Source organism: Pinus tabuliformis, chromosome 6 (genome assembly GCF_031772625.1).
Source record: "Pinus tabuliformis cultivar Carrire ecotype Pingquan chromosome 6, CPIR1, whole genome shotgun sequence".
NCBI lineage: Eukaryota > Viridiplantae > Streptophyta > Pinopsida > Pinales > Pinaceae > Pinus > Pinus tabuliformis.
In genome coordinates, this window is record NC_142292.1 from 1,571,886,777 (window position 1) to 1,571,908,490 (window position 21,714).

Below are 21,714 nucleotides of genomic sequence, written 5' to 3' on the forward strand. Positions count from 1 at the left end.
TTTTGTGGTACCTTATTGTTTGGCTATTGAAATTGTTGATGCATGAGATATTAATTGGTCAACGAAACTACTATTAGAAATGAAAAGCTTCCATCATTCTGAATTCTACAGTGATTGGAGTTCCTGCAATGGAATGATGAGAAACACTACCATGGGCACTTCTCCTCAAGACTAGTAACGAAGTTCAACGACCACCTTGTAAATTTGACATTGCTAACGAGGACATGGGGTTTTCATAGTCCCCTTATGAATAACTCGTAAACTAACGGGCCTTTTATATAACACGGACGATGTACATCCATGAAAATAATATAGAATTTTGTATTTATGCCATGGTTGGAATGAGCCAAGTTTCTGTGGTTTTACTTACTGAGAGTAATACTAATTGCACCCAGATTGATGAAGTACTATATAGTGCAAATATGTATGTATGTATAGATCTATTTAATCTTGGATCAAAATTTCATTTTCTTTGCTGCTTTTGTGAGAGAGAAGTCTAAGGAAGTGACTTTTTTTCGCCCAAAAAAGAATGGAAATTTTGGCACGATTTTGAATAAGCGCAGTTTTTTTTTTGGAAATCTAGGTTAGAGTTGTCAAGATTTATAATTTTGGCTCTTCCAGGGGTTCTTGATGGCACTGAATCCATTTCCACCATCAAAAAATGATTTAAACACTCCCACGATCAAATTTCTTGAAAAAAAATCACTAGATTACAATGAAAGATTCTCCTTTGGGTGAAATCATCACCTCCTTATACAACACCCTTTGCAAAGCATTGAAACAGTAATAAAATCAAATGCACTTTCAAGGAAAAGGAAATTTGTCCAAGATGGTTTGATGAAGCATGGTTAAGATAGATCTATGGTCCTTAATATAAATACACAATGTAAATACTTTGGTTTCGAGAAATGAAAAAGCATAAATCCATAGAAATTGCATGTCAAGAAACTGCATGTATTGAAATATTCCATAAAATTCTGTTCACAATGAAATTAAAATTTTAAAAACATTATTCCACAGTAAAAATATTTTTTTTTTTCCCTAAGTTGAAGTTGAGGGATTGGACCACTTCAGTTATACATGTAAAAAAAACATATTTTTTATTTTCCAACAAATTGATCTGGACATAAGCTACTTTCCAATTATTACTGCAGTAATCCATCTTTGCCACCTGGTTCACATGCGGTAACCACTCTGATTATTGACGGAGTAATCCATCTTCGCCACGTGGGATGTAACCACAGGAAGGCGCGGGGCTTCATCAAAATACTCACGACCTTGAATTTGATGCGGAGTCCATGGCGGGAGCGCCTGCTGACTGGGAATAGCTGCGCACAATTTTTTTTGTTCCAGCCATGCCTCTTTACTGGAGTTAATGCAAGCCTGTTCTTCTTGGTCCACATAAATTCTAAATAAATCTGATAAATTCTCCCTTATACGGAAAGATGGATTCTCTCCGGGAACCTGAATTGCTGACGAAATAGCTTCGAACTCGAAGCACTGAGTAGCAGACGAAGAAATTGGATCCCCATCAAGAGCTCCAACCCCAACAACAGCACTATAACTTGCATCTCCATCACCCACAACAGCATTATAACTTGCACTATGATTCCCTACGTGAAAAATTGGATCCTTCATGGGAACCTGAAGCGCTGAAGAACGTGAACCATCGATCATCGACTTTCACCTGTGTATTTTTGTTGTACACAGATACGCATGGTAGCACCAGTGAGTGAGTAAAGTTCGTGAGATTTCTTGAAAAGTCCACAGAGTCTCTTTCTATAATAATTACTACCTGTAGTTGGGTTCTCAACATTAAAACTGCAAACCCTGTGATGTTTTAAAAAGATAACCAACTTCCGAGTGAAAGAACAATAGGGAATTCTGACATAGGTATAAGCGATCTTTGTACCATAACGAATCATTTTGCTACTAAATGTATCATACATACTGGAATCTTGTTGTAACTTTCGAATAAGTGCCCCAGGTCACCTGTTTGGAATGTAATTCAAGAGTCAGCAAAAAGACCAACTTCCTCAGATCATATCTCCGCAAATATAACGCGAAAAGCTCTGAAATTCGGACCCGAGGTTTAGCGCGATTTCTTCTCAAATGGGTTTTTTTTGAAACTTCTGAAACATTGCAAAAAAAAGTTATAGCGAAAATTCCATGATGACCTGTTTGGAGCAGCGAAACCCTAGAATCCAAAGCTCTGATACCAAATGTTATGAAACCAGCTCAAGAAAAGATAGAAAAGATAGATCAACGCCTTAGAATTTAGCCTCTTCGAGGGGGAAACCTCCTTTACATTACATAAATGAAAAATTCTTGGATGATTCAAATGACAAAACCTCCTTTCTATATATAGGAGTCTAAGGAGTCACAATATAACCCAGTCGACCTAACAATAATAATATAAAGCCACAAAAATAACAATAGAGGGATTCTATGGGCACATTAATAACAATATGGGGGCAATAGGAGCACAACAATATTAATAAGGGGTATAACTACAATAGTAATGGGGTAATCACTAGTATTATAGGGACCCAACAGTGAATGCAATGGTATGTATAATTTTGAATTATATTTCTATAACTATGTGGAACCTTCAGTGTTGATCTATTGAGATTCATCATGGTTGTTGGACGTGGGTTGGTTCCTATGGTTTGTGTGCAGTGTTGAGATGCTTTGCATTTTTTTATTATGTATAGTTATGACTTCTACTTGCATTATTATGCCCTCGCCATTCAAGAAATTTACTATGTCATTTTGAGCATGGGTTTTGATATATTTTCTAGTCTTTATGACATTGGTCTCTTTGATTATATGTGTATGTTTACAACAATCTACTTACAAAGTTTATGGCATGAGGGGTTTATATTTGTGGTTATTACGAGAAGAGTTTCATGTGTATTCTTCTCCTATGGTTTTGTATGTATTTATGGTTGATTGTGCAATTTCTTGGTTCGCTCCTCTATCGCATCTACATTGTGGTAACTAGGTTCGGTCTTCATAATGACATGTAATTATGATTTTATGTAATGTGATGTAAAGAAGAAAAAAAAAATATTGTATTGACTTGCTTCATGGGTTTCATGAGCAAGAGATTGTATTTTTGAGTCAAGACTCCCATTGATAGCCTTTAGGATTTATTTTTCATCTACTCATAAAATGTTAGATTCATTTTCATGTATTGAAGACATGTTACACTTTGTAAAAGTTCAATATTGTCTATGTAAAGTATCCTCTAAGAACTTGTCACTTATCCTCTCCAAGTTTGCCTACAACAATGAAATAACATGTTGGAATAAGTTAGTTTAACCTCTAGGGATCATGTCGGCATAAAGGACATTTGTAGAGGTGTATTTATAAGCCATACTCGGCCTCACTTAGGAAAAGAAACTTGACAAGCATTCATTGAAGAAGAAGTGCGAAGAAGAGGGTATCAAGTGAAGTACGGAAAAGGATAAGAGAAGTTTCTTATAGGCAATATGAAGGAGTTTCTTCTGGGAAATATGAAGGAGTTTTCTTCTTGGTAGTGCAATGGAGGTTTCTTCTGGGCAGTACGAAGGATATATTCTTCTAGTTAGTGCAAACGATAGATTCTTCTGGGATCAACAAAGGAATATTTCTTCTAGGGTGATTGTTTTGAAGAAGAATCGAAGCCATCCAGTAAAGATCGAAGAGAATCAATATAGGGACTAGGGTTTCTAATCTAGAGACCAAGATTCTCTAGAGATAATCGAGAAGAGAAGTGTGGAGAATAGAGACTGAGATTATTTAGGGAAAGCCGAAAGGAAGCAGTATAAAGTATAGAGACCGGGATTCTCTAGAAGAAGTCGAGGAGAGCAGTTTGAGATCAAGAAAGGAAGTCCAAGGGAAGAGGCAGAGCATCAAGGATAATGACAAGGTTCGTGGGAGGATACTAGAGTAAAGTGGTTGCGTCATGGTCTTGGTACTTGTCAATTGAAGGTCTAGAAGAAGAATTTTTCTTGGGTTTTCCTCTCAAAAGGTGAGAGGTTTTGACCCTGGCTGACAAGCCTACATATTATGTCACTTGTCTTTTATTATTGGTAATTGTCTTGATAAAAAGAACACAATAATAACATAATGAAGAAAAGATCATAAGTTAAGAAGTAAAATGATATCACAAGCAATTATCAAGTAGAGAAATCCTTTAACTATCCATGCCCTAGATTTCTCAACAAATGCCACATTCCTAAAAAATCATAACTCATTTCATATGACACTTGATTAATGAATTTTAATAAAAAGAAAAATAGGCATAACTACTTTGAAAATAAATCTCAACCTTTGATTTGTGTATATTACAAAGAATACTCTGGAATATTCTATGAAGTTTAAATCCCTACCATCCACCTAATAATTACTGATAATTAAATTAAAATTTTGGAAGTCCTATTCCAAAAAAGACATGTGGCATAGTTAATTTCTCAAACCATTTCTATTTAAGACTTCATTGCAATGTTATACAACATATATATGTTGTTGCCTCACTAGAGCTAGCATGTGTTTGTGTTACAAACTAGGAAGTAATATTAGTGGGGGGTGAATCAATATTTTGTACTTTAAAAAAAATTATAGCTATTTAAATCATTACCATAAATATCATCACAACATCAATCGTTAAACAACAGGTACACATGAGACATATGTATTTATATAGGTATTTAAGTGGAAACCCATAAAGGGAGAAAACCACAAATATTTTTTTATTCTTAGTACAAGCTTCACTTTGCTATTACATCTAATTTACTGGAACCAAATAGAAGGAAGAATTAACTCCCTAATCTGTAAGCACCCACTTGCAGGAGGCACCAACTCCCTTGACTTGCACAAGCACCAACTTGTTGAAGACTCTTATTCCAATTATTTGTTGGCACCTACCTACAAGAAGCACCAACCTCCCAGATTTTTACAGATGCTAACTTGAAAGAGTCTTCAACCCCTTGATCAACAAGCACCTACTTGCATAAAACTTCAAATCCCTCATTCACCAATTTTCAAACTCAGATTTGTAGCTATATGGCTAAAATAGTATTGATATCGTTTTTCAAATCCTTGTTCTAATTTTTCACACATTTGCTTACACATGTCCTTTGATTCTCTAATTTAATTGACATAGTTGGATCTCGGATTCGTACTTTTATTATAAAAAAGTGCAACTTAACTCTCAAATTTTCAAATCCATGATCCATTCCTCTACAACTAAATATCCTTTCTTCAATTCATTAGTTCAATTGAATCTCCTAAAGAATCTTTGATACTAGTCAATCATTCCTTAGATTTATTTTTTGCAATCCTAGTTTTAACCCATCAGATATGCACTTTTCAGCTTCATCACCACATCATAACTTCTTCCATTCCTATGTTTCTTTCTATTTTCAATGAACTCTATATCTTTCACCTTTGTGAGTTGTTTCATATTATCTCTGAACAACTTCTTTGATCCAATTATGTCATTTTCTAAGCAGACTGTAGAGGGTCATTTCATAACTGTAGTACCTCCTTTCTTTTGCTCGCAAATCACATTAATTACTTATCCACATATAGCTCGCATAGATACTTGTTAGTTTCTAAATCCATTTTTCTCTCTTTTCTGGTGATGGTCTTTGTTATTTTTACACTTGTTGAATACCTAAGGATTGAAACTCATCTTCAACTAATCTTCAAAAGTAAGTGTTTAACCTATCGCTCGAGGAGAGTAGTTAGAGATCAAGAAAGGAAATCGAAGGGGAGAGGTAGAGCATCAAGGATAATGGAAAGGTTCTTGGGAGGATACTAGAGTCAAGGGGTTGTGTCATGGTCTTGGTACTCACCAATTGAAGGTCTAGAAGAAGAATTTTGATCCGGTTTTCCTCTCAAGAGGTGAGAGGTTTTGGCCCTGGCTGACAAGCCTACATACTGCGTCACTTGTCTTTTATTATTAGTAATTATCTTGATGAAAAGAACACAATAATAACATACCGAAGAAAATATCATAAGCTAAGAAGTAAAATTATATCACAAGCAATTATCAAGTAGAGAAATCCTTTAACTATGCATGCCCTAGCCTTCTAAAAAAATACCATATTCCTAAAAAATCATAACTCATTTCATATGACACTTGATTAATGAATTTTAATAATAATAAAAATAGGCATAAATACTTTGAAAATAAATCTCAACACATGACACTTGTGTTTTGAGTCTTATTAACCTTGATTTTGTCTGAAATTATGTGGATATGTGTTATAGTCATGAATAGGTATATTAACGAGTCTCTAGTTGCAGGGAATTGGAGTCCCTTGAGATATGGCGTGGAAGTGTTCAGTTACAAGAAATGTGCTTGGCACAATAAGAAGAGGTAACTAGTGTATTGTTATTTTTATTTATGCACTAACATTTATGTGTTAATGACAACATGATGCAGGGAGTTGCATAGCAAGAGAGATTTCCATGAAATCTTGAAAAAGACTCAGGTTGAGATTTCCTCGGGAACCATCGGGATTGAGTCATGGTGTTTGTTTTTAGTCTTATTCTTTTGGTCTTTTCTATTTTCTTGCGCTTGATTTGCAGTTTTGTTATGTTTAGTGCATGTCCATGCCACTTTGGTTGTGGTGTTGTATTGTTGTCATTGGTTTTCATGATCTTCTTGTTGTTTGTTTCTTGACTTTCCTTTTGTGTTTTGAGTCTTGGGAATTGGTTGGGAAAGAGGAAAGTTAATGTAGCTGGAGGAGAGTAGTTTGAGATCAAGAAAGGAGGTTGAAGGGAAGAGGCAGAGCATCAAGGATAATGGAAAGTTTCTTGGGAGGATACTAGATTCAAGGGGTTGTTTCATGGTCTTGGTACTCACCAATTGAAGGTCTAAACGAAGAATTTTTATCCGGTTTTCCTCTCAAGAGGTGAGAGGTTTTGGCCCTGGCTGACAAGCCTACATACTATGTCACTTTCCTTTTATTATTGGTAGTTGTCTTGATGGAATGAACACAATAATAACATAACGAAGAAAATACGATAAGCTAAGAAGTAAAAGTATATCACAAGCAATTATCAAGGAGAGAAATCCTTTAACTATCCATGCACTAGGTTTCTCGACAAATACCACATTCCTAAAAAATTATAACTCATTTCATATGACACTTAATTAATGAATTTTAATAAAAAGTAAAATTGGCATAACTACTTTGAAAATAAATCGCAACCTTTAATTTGTGTATACTACAAAGAATACTCTGGAATATTTTATGGAGGTTAAATACCTACCACCAACCTAATAATTATTGATAATTAAATTAAAATTTTGGAAGTCCTATTCCAAAATAGACGTGGCATAGTTAATTTCTCAAACCATTTCTATTTAATACTTAATTGCATTGTTATACAACAGACATATGTTTTTGTCTCACTAGAGCTAGCATATGTTTGTGTTACAAACTAGGAAATACTAAGAGTGCGGGGTGAATCAATATTTTGTACATTAATTATTTTTTTATAGTTATTTAAATTGTTACCATAAATAGCATCACAACATCATTCATTAAACCACAGATACACGTGAGACATGTGTATTTATATAGGTATTTGAGTGGAAACCCATAAAGGGTGAAAACCATAAATATTTTTTCGCTCTTAATACAAGCTTCACCTTGCTATTACATCAAATTTAACAACACCGAATAGAAGGAAGAATTAACTCCCTAATCCATAAGCATCCACTTGCAAGAGACACCAACCCCCCTTGACTTGCACAAGCACCAACTTGTTGAAGTCTCTTATTCCAATTATTTGTTGGCACCTACCTACAAGAAGCACCAACCTCCTGGATTTTTACAGAAACCAACTTCAAAGAGTCTTCAACCCCTTGATCAGCAAGTACCTACTTGCATAAACCTTCAAATCCATCATTCACCAACTTTCAAACTCATATTTGCATCTATATGGTTAAAATAGTATTGATATCATTTTTCAAATCCTTATTCTAATTTTTCACACATTTCCTTACACATTTTCTTTGATTCTCTAATTTAATTGACATAGTTGGATCTTGGATTTGTACTTTTATTAAAAAAAATGCAACTTAACTCTCAAGTGTTCAAATCCATGATCCATTCCTGTGCAACTAAATATCCTTTCTTCAATTCATTAGTTCAATTAAATCTCTTAGAGGGTCTTCAATATTAGTCAATCATTCCTTAGATTTATTTTTTGCAATCTGAGTTTTAACCCATTAGATATGCACTTTTCAACTTCATCACCACATCATAACTTCGACCATTCCTACGTTTCCTTCTATTTTCAATGAACTCTATATTTTGCACCTTTGTCAGTTGTTTCATATTTATCTCTAAACAACTTCTTTGATCTAATTAGGTCATTTTCTAAGCAGATTGTAGATGGTCATTTCATAACTGTAGTACCTCCTTTATTTTGCTTGCAATTCACATTAGTTAGTTATCCACAGATAGCTCACATAGATACTTGTTAGTTTCTAGATCCATTTTTTTCTCTTTTCTAGTGATAGTCTTTGGTATTTTTACACTTGTTGAATACCTAAGGATCGAAACTCATCTTCAACTAATCTTCAAAAGTAAGTGATTAACCTATCGCTTTCTGTGATATAAGACTGAGATCGAGGATATAACTATTTATGAAACCGACTGAGAACACTTAGTTGCAGTCTCTAATTTTGTTCTTGGAACAACCAACCTTGTTGTGTAGTTATCCTTATTCTTTTATAGATTTTACCCATTGAATACCATGGGTTTAAGTCGATGGTTTTAACCATAGAAAATTCCTTTTTTACTATATCAACAGTCATAATTGTTTGACTCAATCAAGACTATGAATTGGCTCTTTGATTGGATCAACCACACCGAGCTCAAGTCCCACCTTTGTAACATAGCCCCTTACCATCCTAATCCAAAGGAGGTGGTTACTATGCTAACTTGACTCTTAATGTGTAGTTATGAGAAAGGGGTCTAAAAATGTTCACTCTTGTTCAACCCCTTGATGCCAGAAGTGGGTAACATCATCTCCTTCTTCTCATCAAGATGATTTTGGTGATATAAAATTTTACCCTATTTGGGTTTCAAGAACAAAATTTGTGTCATTTTAAATTTTTCCTTCTTTACTCTACAAAGTTATTTTATCATGCCTCAAGGCACCCACAAGGACCCCACATGATGCCCACGTAGCATATTACGCTAATGCCACATCATGATATTGTAGGCTAAGTAGAAGGTGCCACATCCCCCTTGGTCCATGTGGCAAGGTTACACATGTCACCAATGTGTACCTCATGTTCTCGTTATATGGATTTGCCCCTCCATATCCTACATTATATTTTTAGGCTGATATGATTTCCTCATACTATGTGTGTGTGTGTGTGTGTTGTGTGTAATATATAACCCTTTCAAGGCCCCCGCTTAATAAATATATGCATATAATGTTGTGGATCTACAATTTAATATAAGTATGCCCCACTTGCTACGCATAGTTGGTACCCTCTAGGTCCTCATTCCCTCATAATCACTGATATATATATTTCATCACATAAATAGTTTATGACCATTCACATTATTCATGTAAATAGTTTATGACCATTCACATTATTCATGTCTATGTAACCCACATGTAAATTGATGGTGGTGAGGAATCACATATTACATCGGTCCCATTTTGATTGTGAAATCCCTCTTCTATTATACGACCATATATATAAATGTATCCCCTAGCTTCATATAGTTTGGGCCTAAATAACCCATATGTTAATCTAATTGCGTTGATAAGTTGACACATTTGATGACTCTAATATGATTTCGGTTTGGCATATGGTCATAGGTACAATTAGAACCATAAGGGGTAAGCCCTTCTCACCACCAACCTGTGGTTCATTTCCTCGTGCTAACTGTGAGGCTTATCCTTCCGATTGGCTTGGTGTTAGCCCTTATATTTATCCCTCCTTCTCACATGACTCATCATGTGACCAAGGTTGACAAGCTAAAGAATCTAACCTCTCCTATGTGAACACAACTTTGTTCAGATAGAGCATTAGGAAGTGGCTCTTGACTTACGATGAAAATCCAAATTTGAATCCCCTTGGCTAAGCATGGAAATATATGTGTGGGTGTGTGTGTGAATATATCAACATGGATGTGATTTTGTGGTTGAGTGGCTTGAATGCAAACTCATACATCAAGCATGTCATGGCTCACTAGGCTATAGAATCACTCCCAACCATTGTCATAACTTGATAGCCAAATATGCCACTACAGTGTTTGGGAACTCACTAACGGGGCCTGAATGGTATTTTAATTGCATGAATCCTCATCTATGCCCAATCCTCGAATACTAACCTCATTAAATTGGTTGAAAACTACAATAGTATAGAGCATTGGAATCCATCAGTTGTATGCATGCTTGTAGCTTTCTTATGTGGCATTGCAATGCCCAGTTTGGTTAATTGTAGTGGTTAATTTCTCCCATTAATATCCATAACCTCAAAGTGGTCTCATTCGACCTATAGTATATTTCTGGAAGCTTTGATGCACATTTTTAATTGTGTGCACTATATTATTTAGTTATAAGGGCTTGTAGGTACTCCAACAACATTTGGTGTTTTGTTAGTGAGAATTGGCTTCCAAGAATGCTCAAATGCTAAAACAACCATACCAAGGACATTTAGCATGAAAGCCACATATGTTCATATATCTATTGCTACATCTAGAGGTTAAATATGTATAATACACTTAGCCTCTTAATGACTGAGATGTATTCATGTGGCATGTACAACCAGATCCTTAGTCATGAATACCATACATTTAATAGTGTAGATTGAACAGGTAAGGTTTCACACATGAGAATATAACTTTGAGCTATGAATTGAAACATTATTTCTACCACACATGAATTCATTATACAAGAAACCAAATCTTGGGATGTATTATAACCATACTTAATGCTAAAGTTGACCAAACTCATGAGTTCATACATGCATCAGATTCATGTTTTAAGTTCCCAAGCCAGTGTTGTGTTGTTCTCGATTGTGTGGGGAAATATACATACATGTGTGTGGGTAACAATATATTCATACTAAATTCTACTGAAATCCTTCCACTTCCCATTATTTGGCATCCTATTTATATGAGAAATCCATCCATTCGCAAGAAACAAAAGCATTAATGCAACATGGGCATTTTGTGAAAATATAAAACATGGGAATTTTGTGAAAATATAAAACATGTTAAACCATAAAAATAGAGTGTTGTGCATCACATCTTCAAGACAAATCAGTAACTCTATGACATGACATAGAAATACTTCATACTGTCAACATCAACCTAGAATTTATTAGCTTAAATCCAACTTAACTATATGAGAAAACCATGCTTAAGCATTTAGTGAGAAATAAGTTAGACTATTAAACATGTAAATAAGCTCATGGCATATGTTAAAAATGGTAAATATTTATATTGAAGTGTAGACTGGTCAAATGAGCCCAAAACTATGACTCTTCACCCAACCTTAGATTAGGTTGCACTGTGGTCTCTCTTGCATCCCAATCACCCCAAGCTAAAATATATGGCATGACTGGGTAATTTTCTCAATGGATTAACCAATATTGCTAGTTGGAGTGGGATCTTTAGAGGGCCAACCCCCCCCACCCACCATCTAAGTCATAGCAATCAGATTCCACGCATGAACCTTCATTGGTTTATCACCTCTACCAATAGCTACCAATGATTCAATGGCCTTTTATCACCAGTGTAACAAGGAAAATTATTCACTTCTTCCTCTAATTTATCATTCTCAACTCCTTATTCTATGTTGTGATCCCAACTCCCTTCATATGTTGGTCAAACATGGGCTTCCTGGAATGTCATTTGGATTCAATATTTTCCTGTCAAATTACTTTGTATCTTCCACACGGATTGCTCTATCTGTCATATTATTATGGCTGCATTAACTTTATCACCCATTAAGAAACTTTTATCAGGACTCATCCTTATCATGATTGCTCCAGCAATGCACCATTCCTCCATATTCTATCTCCCTACTTTCTTTTCTACTACTCATTCCTTCCATGCCAGCAACTCAAACTCCAAACCACATATCTCATTCCTCAAGGGAGATATTTTTGGGATAATTGTAAGAATTGTGTTGAAGGTTTCATCTATGAGTAATGTATGCAAGGGCATTCGATGCATTGTAGCTAAAGGATTTTGTGGTTTGGCTGTAAGGTTAGGTAAAAATAAAGTTTTGGTTTAGGGAAAGATCACTAGGGGTTGTTGTCTAACACCTGGGTGATCAGGCGTCCCTGTGAGGTTACAGTAAGTTTCTGGTTAGCAGACCCCACTTCCATAACTAGAACTTGGATGTTGGGTCATGTCATATTACTAACAATTAGCTCATGTTTATCCTGGAGATCTTGTAAAAGCGGGTAAATATGGGGTGGCGAGTTACATATAATGAATAGAATTTTACTAAATATGGGTGTAACACCCATTCAATGAAGCTTCCCATTTTGTGGTACCTTATTGTTTGGCTATTGAAATTGTTGATGCATGAGACATTAATTGGTCAACGAAACTACTATTAGAAATGAAAAGCTTCCATCATGTTGAATTCTACAGTGATTGGAGTTCTTGCAATGGAATGACGAGAAACACTACCATGGGCACTTCTCCTCAAGAGTAGTAACGAAGTTCAACAACCACCTTGTAAATTTGACATTGCTAACGAGGACATGGGGTTTTCATAGTCCCCTTATGAATAACTCGTAAACTAACGGGCCTTTTATATAACACGGATGATGTACATCCATGAAAATAATCTAGAATTTTGTATTTATGCCATGGTTGGAATGAGCCAAGTTTCTTTGGTTTTACTTACTGAGAGTAATACTAATTGCACCCAGATTGATGAAGTACTATATAGTGCAAATATGTCTGTATGTATAGATCTATTTAATCTTGGATCAAAATTTCATTTTCTTTGCTGCTTTTGTGAGAGAGAAGTCTAAGGAAGTGACTTTTTTTCGCCCAAAAAAGAATGGAAATTTTGGCACGATTTTGAATAAACGCAGTTTTTTTTTGGAAATCTAGGTTAGAGTTGTCAAGATTTATAATTTGGTTTTTTTTTGGAAATCTAGGTTAGAGTTGTCAAGATTTATAATTTTGGCTCTTCCAGGGGTTCTTGATGGCACTGAATCCATTTCCACCATCAAAAAATGATTTAAACACTCCCACGATCAAATTTCTTGAAAAAAAATCACTAGATTACAATGAAAGATTCTCCTTTGGGTGAAATCATCACCTCCTTATACAACACCCTTTGCAAAGCATTGAAACAGTAATAAAATCAAATGCACTTTCAAGGAAAAGGAAATTTGTCCAAGATGGTTTGATGAAGCATGGTTAAGATAGATCTATGATCCTTAATATAAATACACAATGTAAATACTTTGGTTTCGAGAAATGAAAAAGCATAAATCCATAGAAATTGCATGTCAAGAAACTGCATGTATTGAAATATTCCATAAAATTCTGTTCACAATGAAATTAAAATTTTAAAAACATTATTCCGCAGTAAAAATAAATTATTTTTTTTCCCTAAATTGAAGTTGAGGGATTGGACCACTTCAGTTATACACGTAAAAAAAACATATTTTTTATTTTCCAACAAATTGATCTGGACATAAGCTACTTTCCAATTATTACTGCAGTAATCCATCTTTGCCCCCTGGTTCACATGCGGTAACCACTCTGATTATTGACGGAGTAATCCATCTTCGCCACGTGGGATGTAACCACAGGAAGGCTCGGGGCTTCATCAAAATACTCACGACCTTGAATTTGATGCGGAGTCCACAACAGCACTATAACTTGCACTATGAAAAATTGGATCCTTCATGGGAACCTGAAGCGCTGAAGAAACGGCTTTGAAGCTTTGAGGAGGAGGATCATCGACTTTCACCTCAGGAGCAGAACGTGGACCATTGGAAGATTGTGTATTTTTGTTGTTAACATGTACGCATGGTAGCTCATCTTCCACACAGATATGCATGGTAGCACCAGTGAGTGAGTAAAGTTCGTGAGATTTCTTGAAAAGTCCACAGAGTCTCTTTCTATAATAATTACTACCTGTTCACAGAGTTCTCAACATTAAACATCTCAATTGTTTTCTTCCCCATTGTAGCTTAACTCAAAACTGCAAACCCTGCGATGTTTTAAAAAGATAACCAACTTCCGAGTGAAAGAATGATAGAGAAAGATTGGAAATTTAATAGAGAAGAGTTCTCTAAATAGCTTTCTCAAATCTTTTCTCTAGAAGTGTCTGTCTATATATATAGTCATTTATAGACAAGTTTATCTAGGTTATAATTTTATGCTTTTTCAGTAAAATTGTTTACGTTTTCTTTAAGTTTATCTATGTCATAACTGTATGATTTTTCTCTACATATAAAAAAATTTATCTATGTTTTCTCTAAACTTATTTATTTACAGCCATTTACACACAAGTTTACCTAAGTTATAACTTCATGTCTATTTCTGTAAACTCGTCTATTTTTCCTCTAAATTTATCTATGTCATAACTGTATGTTTCTTTATGTTATAACCGTAGGTAGAGTATTGAAAATTGGAATTTTTGCTATTTTAAGAATAGTAATTTTATAATTAATCTTTCAAAATATTTTTATATAAAATTTCTTTATAACAAATACATGAAATTTGTATTTTTATTTAAAAATTTAATGATATTTTTTAAATATTATTATAAGAAATATGGAAAAAAATATTATAATAAGAAATAACTATCACGAATGACATGGTTACGATCCTTGGATCTTTTGATCATTGCCTCTCGACCTTGGAAACCGCCATGCGTCCCACTCAGGTCAACAATTAAATAAATAAAGAATCCCGCATTTGTTCTCTGTCAACCCCTTGTCTTACCGTGCATGAATTATTCATCGCTATTCTCCAATCTAGAAAATTATATATTTGTCGTGCACAAGATATAAGGATAAATGCCGTGCACAAGATAAAATCATGATGGTCAAATAACTCTGGTCTAAAAACACATTAAATAATTACATGCACCACACACGTTAAACCTAATGTCTACTATCATAATGTGGTCTTAATCCAATTACTAATCAGGAAAATGCATCCATAAGAAGCACGAGTACCCAAATATAATCTAAGATTAATAGACTGTCCGACTTTAAATCCATGTATTATGTGTAATACAATCTAAGACCAACACACAGTCAGGCTTTAAATCCATGTATTTTGTGTAACATTCCTCGTGTCATGTGACTTAGCTCTATGGGAATCAAAGCAGTGACTTGCACAAAAATCAGCCATATCACTGACTTAGAACAATATGTAGGTAGCAAAAGTATGTTTGTTTTGAGATTGAGTTATAGTAGTATTCGTTTCCAACTCTTATACGCTATTGAACAAGAGAGATAGCTTTTCTACAAGAAGAAGGGTGCCTACCTGCTACCATTAAAACTACTACCTACTAGATATATCAATGCTAGTATCATCTACTCTTATAAAAAACATACTATTATATATATAACCTATAAACACAGGAGGATAGCACTATAATCTGTACCTGTCTGTTATGTAAAGAGCCTACATGCCTTCCTCCCACGTGCATGACCTGTTCTGTTTACCAGCTCACCATGGATACCTACTCAGTTCTGTATATCGCTCTATAGATGTAGAGATTTCTATCTTTAGAGATCTATCTATGCATATGATGGGCTGTAAGGTCTTACTTACTTCAATTAGTCCCTTCAGTATTTGTTTCATATGGCATATCCTTTATGCTCTATTTTTTCGTTTCCACAAAGGATTATGGCTTACCCATAAAAGAAGGTGAATTCCGTCTTCCACGAAGAATCTGCACCGTGCCCCTCTAGCCACCTACATATATCCCCATCTAGCCAGCGGTCTAGATCATCCTTCCGCCAACCACCTAGCCATCTAGCCATCCAATACGTATTAGAAGCAGGACCAACCAAACTCAAATCATCCAACATTTGGTTCAAAGCCAAAGATGGAAATGGGCTAGCTCATAGCAGTTGAGATGGGAGCTCTTATCTCTCGAATGAAGGGCAGGTTGCAAGGATCTTCGCTATGGATTGAATCGGTCGATTCAGTAGGTAGCCCGCGAAGCTTTCTAAGAAGGGTACCTTAGCGTGTAAGCACAAAAATGAAGGTGAACCCTCGAATGACCAATCGAACTAAGCTGTTAGGACTGAGCCTTTGGGTGCATCTTTATCTCTGCAAGTTTGCTGGGTCATCATTTCTGTCAACCACCTATGCTGTTGCGGGGTCATCATTTTGGTCAACCGCCTATGCTGCTTGTGTGACTGTAGTACGCTACAGAAGCCATAGAGAAAGGTATCATTACATTTGAATTCGGCATGCATAGCTATTACAGAGAAACTTATGCATAGTTATTGCAGAGAAAGGTAAAGGTAGCAGAGAAAGGTAATGGTAGTTGTTGCAGAGAAAGGTAATCTCCATTCTGATAGAGACTTCCGCATCTTCATGCACGGCCTCCTTTGGGCATGCGCATCTTCAGACTCTCCTCTCACCACGCTCATATTCATGCAGGCCACCTATCTGTCTGAAAATCTTCATGCAGGCCACCTTAAATAAGACAATCTGTCTTTCTGAAATAAAACAATGTTTGTCTCCACAAAATTTGATATCAGTGAACATCCCAAATATTAAATGTCTATCATTATAGATCATTGATAAGAAAAAAATAAATACATATAACCTAAGAGGCCAAATAAAATGGTAAATCACTATATACCTAAAAACTTTCATTATACTCCATGAACTGGCACTAACAAACAACTCAACTAATATTAAAACAACTCAACTAATATTAACATCCTAGTTTTGGATTACTAGTCCCATGCCGAGACGGCAGGGACTAATAATGTTGTTCAATATAGTGAGCCGTTCATCAAAACAACTCATTATTATAATGGCCTTGATTAATTGACTTTAAATTATTCAGCAACATTCATGAAATAACTCAAAACAACATTAATCCTCCAATTCCTTCTTTTTACATGCCCTTGTCTCTTTTGTTGAAACTTTGTACTATAAATATTTATCTATGAAAAATGATTTTAAAAAAGTTGAATTTTATCATGATAAAAATTAACAACAATAAAAAAAATATTTCAAAATCTTAATAAATATTTGAACTTAAAATAAAATAACTCAAAACAACATTAATCTTCCAATTCCTTCTTCTTACATGCCCTTGTCTCTTTTGTTGAAACTTTGTACTATAAATCTTTACCTATGAAAAATGATTTAAAAAGAGTTAAACTTTATCATGATAAAAATTAACAACAATAAAAAAATATTTCAAAGTCCTAATAAATATTTGAACTTAAAATAAAATTATAAGATTAAGATTTTTAATGATATGTATAGTAACTCAAAACAACATTAATCCTTCAACTCCTTCTTTTTACATCCCTGGTCTCTTTTGTTGAAACTTTGTACATATGACAAATGATTTTAAAAAGTTAAACTTTATCATTTTATGTTATGATAAAAATTAACAACAATAAAAAAAATATTTCTAAGTCTTAATAAATATTTGAACTTAAAATGAAACTATAAGATTTTTAATGATATGTATCATTTCATATTTATTACATACATATTAAAGTAAAATAAAAAGTACATTAAATTATATTTTTAAATAAAAAATTCAAATAAAACTTGTGTTTATAATGCATATTAATTATTTAATGGATAAGAATAATATAATAAGATCAGTTTACCACATTCTAGAATAAATGTTATAATTACCTAATCATATTGGATAGGGAAAAACCATTGCTTAAAATTCTCCACTTCTAATCAATTACATTAGATAAATAAAGGAAATAATAAAACTCTTAACATGTTATTTCATACTTTTCAAATTATAAACTTGTAATCAGCCAAAGATTTTCATCGTGCATTTGGTTTAGGGTCCTTATGTTTTGTATGAAGGTTTCCTTTTCTACTAGAATATGCGGCCCATAGACTGCTCAGGTCATAATCATTCTTTGGTCCCTATATTTCGGAAGTGAACTTTGAGGATTCTTTGCATTCCTATCCAATACTCTGCCTTTAGCTTTGTTGGGTTCTAGATGACTGCTATGCCTCTTGCACTTCCTTTTGTATCCACTGCTACTACCTCATTTCTTGGTTTCATCCTCATTAGAATCTCTTCTAGATTTTCTCTTGTTATCTTTGTTTCCTAGAGAAGCATTATTTGAGGCTTTTCCTTCTTCAATCGATCTATTAGATATCTCTATTTTCCCCGACTATTTAGGCCCCTTATGTTCCAAGATATTACTATCATTGGGTAACTTTGTTGAGTTGTTGGTAGAACGATGATAGTGGTACCACCCTTCTAGTGTTTACCAACATCTCTCCCACTATCTGGATTGATTCCTATAAATTTCTCCTTCCTCTTTTCTTTTCTCATTTTGTTTTGTTTTGAAATTCCTGGGGGTTTTCATGTTGAATGCCCAGTTGCTCTACAATATCTACTTGTCTATGTCCTTGCTTGACCTTATATTTTTGAAAGGTCTCCTTGTACAGTTTCTTTTGATCCTCTCAGATAAATCTTTTGTCTAATTGTCTTGATTCATTTAACAGTTTCTTTAGAACTTCCTCTTCCATGCTTAAGTCATCCCCCTTGCCTAGCTCTATTTCCATTGTAGTGAGTTCAATTCCTGCATGTTCTTAATCTGTGAGATATATTTGAGCTTTCCTCTTTGGTTTTATTTTTGCATGACTTGGGATACTTTCTTTTTCTTTTTCCTGGTAATCCATGAGTTGTTCTTCATTTTCTATTTCTTCTTCCTCTTGCGATACCTCGTATTTTTTTTTTACTGCTTGACTGAGTTTGGTTGACAGTTTCTCGGTTATGGGATCCCTTTGGAGGCCTTCTGTTGTTCTTCACTTCTTTGAACCCCTCATTTCCTTCCTGTGGGGGTTTTGTTTTTTTTTCTTTTAGATCTAGACCTTCCTGGTTCAACAGGCATTCATTGAATAAGTGGCCATATTCATGGCACCTTTGGCATCAAAATGGGATACGCTCATAGTCCAAGTTCTGTTGCCAGATGTCTTCATGATATTCTAACTATATTGATTCAGGGATGGGCTCTTATATATTCATATACACACAAATTCTAGCACATGAAGTATATTGGCCTCTTTTTGTGGTTTCAACTATTTTGACAAATTTTCCTATTGTGTTCCTAATTCCTTCCAATATTTCCAGATCCCAGAAATCCATTGGGAGCCCAAATAGTCGTACCCAGATTGGGGCTTCCAAGAATTTCTCTTTATTCGAGTTGTAACATACTTCCCAATATCCCATGAACAAGCCTGCATTATAAAGAAAATAGGGGCTATTTTCAAATAGTCTTTCCTTATGTTGCAGGTTTGATAAGATTACCATGAAGAAGCCTTTGGCTCCTAGCTTGAGCTTGATATGGCCTTTGGGTTGCAATTTCTGTTGTATCCACTTGAAAATATCCTTCTTTGTTTGCCAAACGCCTATGAACTTGCAGATCATCGTGTGGTCCTTCATAAAGATGTGATATCTTTCTAATTTGTTCATCGGGATTACAAATATGGGTTTCTTTGTTGCACATGGCAGACATTTCCCTTTGATTCTTGGCCACTATCGCGCTTCGAGGACTAGGCCATTTGTCGGATTGGTTGCTTCTTGGGAACTCGACTGATTTTTGGTTTTCCGGCTTGACTCTCTAGCTGTTGCATCCCAGTAGGAGGGGATCTCTCCCCCCTATCAATTTCTGTCATCTTGTTCTTACTAGTGGTTTTTTTTCTGCCACTCCTATTGTGCTTGTCAGAATTTGCAGGTTTCAGGCCCTAGGTTTTGGACAATCCCATGGCGCGGAGCTCCTAGGGTTTTCAAAACCACAATCTATGTTAAACCACATAAACCCACACATTTAAATATATATTTTTACATCTCTATCTATTTACAATTATATATTAAGACTATAACATAAAGACTTTGTTATTGTTGTTGTTTTGTATTTTATTTATTTTTATCTATTTTCTAGTGTAACATACTACAAAGCAAATGATAGGTTCAAAGGAATTTCTTGGTGATAGATATTGATCATTCACACACCTTAAAGATGTAATGGATTCTAATAAAATAGGGGTTTTATAGAATTTTTTATGGGTTTATTTATAGCCTTCAACATAGATATTGTCAACCTTGTAGTTAAAGGGAAAGATTATGAAACTCAAATCAAAGTGTCAAATATTTCTTAGATCGTTATTATAGAAAAGAAAGATTAGACATTTAGAGATGTGCATTATGGATGATGTACATTGTATAAAACTTTAATTACCCTTTGTAGTGAAAAAATGCTCAACATTTGTGTAATTATTTTTTCTATAACATACATTTAAAGCCTCTCCCTTTAAACGCAACACGATTTTCTCCTTTGAACTTAAAGACAACACTAGAAGAAAAGAAAAACAACACAAACAAAATCTAATCATGTGTCATTGAAGAAACATTTGTCTTTTATATATATATATATATATATACTTCTTAAATTTCTATGTTTCCAATTACCCATACCATAATCAATTGTTTTAATGATTAGAAATTCCATTTCTCTTAAATGGATGAAGAGAAATCCACAAAAAATGGTCTAATTGATGATGAAAACATTCAAATAGAAGAAAACTCTTATAAAAATAATTGCAATTTTTTTTATTTTAGACAAGTGCTTTTTTTATGCCTCATTAATTTCTCAAGTTGTTGAACACATTTTTGAATTATTATTTTTGATAAATAATCGTTTTCATGAAATAAAGAGAAGCAAAAATGATAATATGTTGAACAAATGAATTTGCATCCACAAACAATGGTCTAATTGATGATGATAACATTTCAATAAAAGAAATCCTTTATAAAAATAATTGCAAAAAACTTTATTTTAAACCAATGTTATTTTTAATACCTCTTAATTTCTCACTTAGTTGTTGAACACCTTTTTGAATTATCATTTTTTTTGGAAAATCATAACAGATGAAATAAAGATAAACAAAAATGGTAACATATTAAATAAATGAATTTAAAAAATGTATTTAAATTAAAAGATAAATTAAGAAAAAAAAAATAATAATTAAAACCATAGTATTAAGTTGGACCTTAATCAATTCTTTCTAGGAAATGTTGTTACCTTTCTTGAATAGAAAAAAAGATCTCTAAATGCATTTTTGTTTGCTTTTAGTACATTGATGGTTATATTTGGACCATTGTACATTAAACCTTTATTAATTATAGTTTTTATTTTCTCGTTATGTGAAATTGCAAAATCTTAAATCATATTCTTTACACCACACTAATAATATATTTAAGTTTTCTAATTATTAATTCCAGTTTTCTTATTCATTTATAAGAAAATATATGAATATATATTATATATAATACTTTTCACACCTTTATAACAAATTATAAACTTAATCTTCACTACCTATACATTCCACTTTCAATTTTTAAAATTGTATTTAAATTATGTATGGTTAAATCATTCTTATAGTAAATAATTAGAATACACTTTTTATCCCAAGTTTTAAGAATTCTTCCGTAATTCAAGATAGGTCAAGA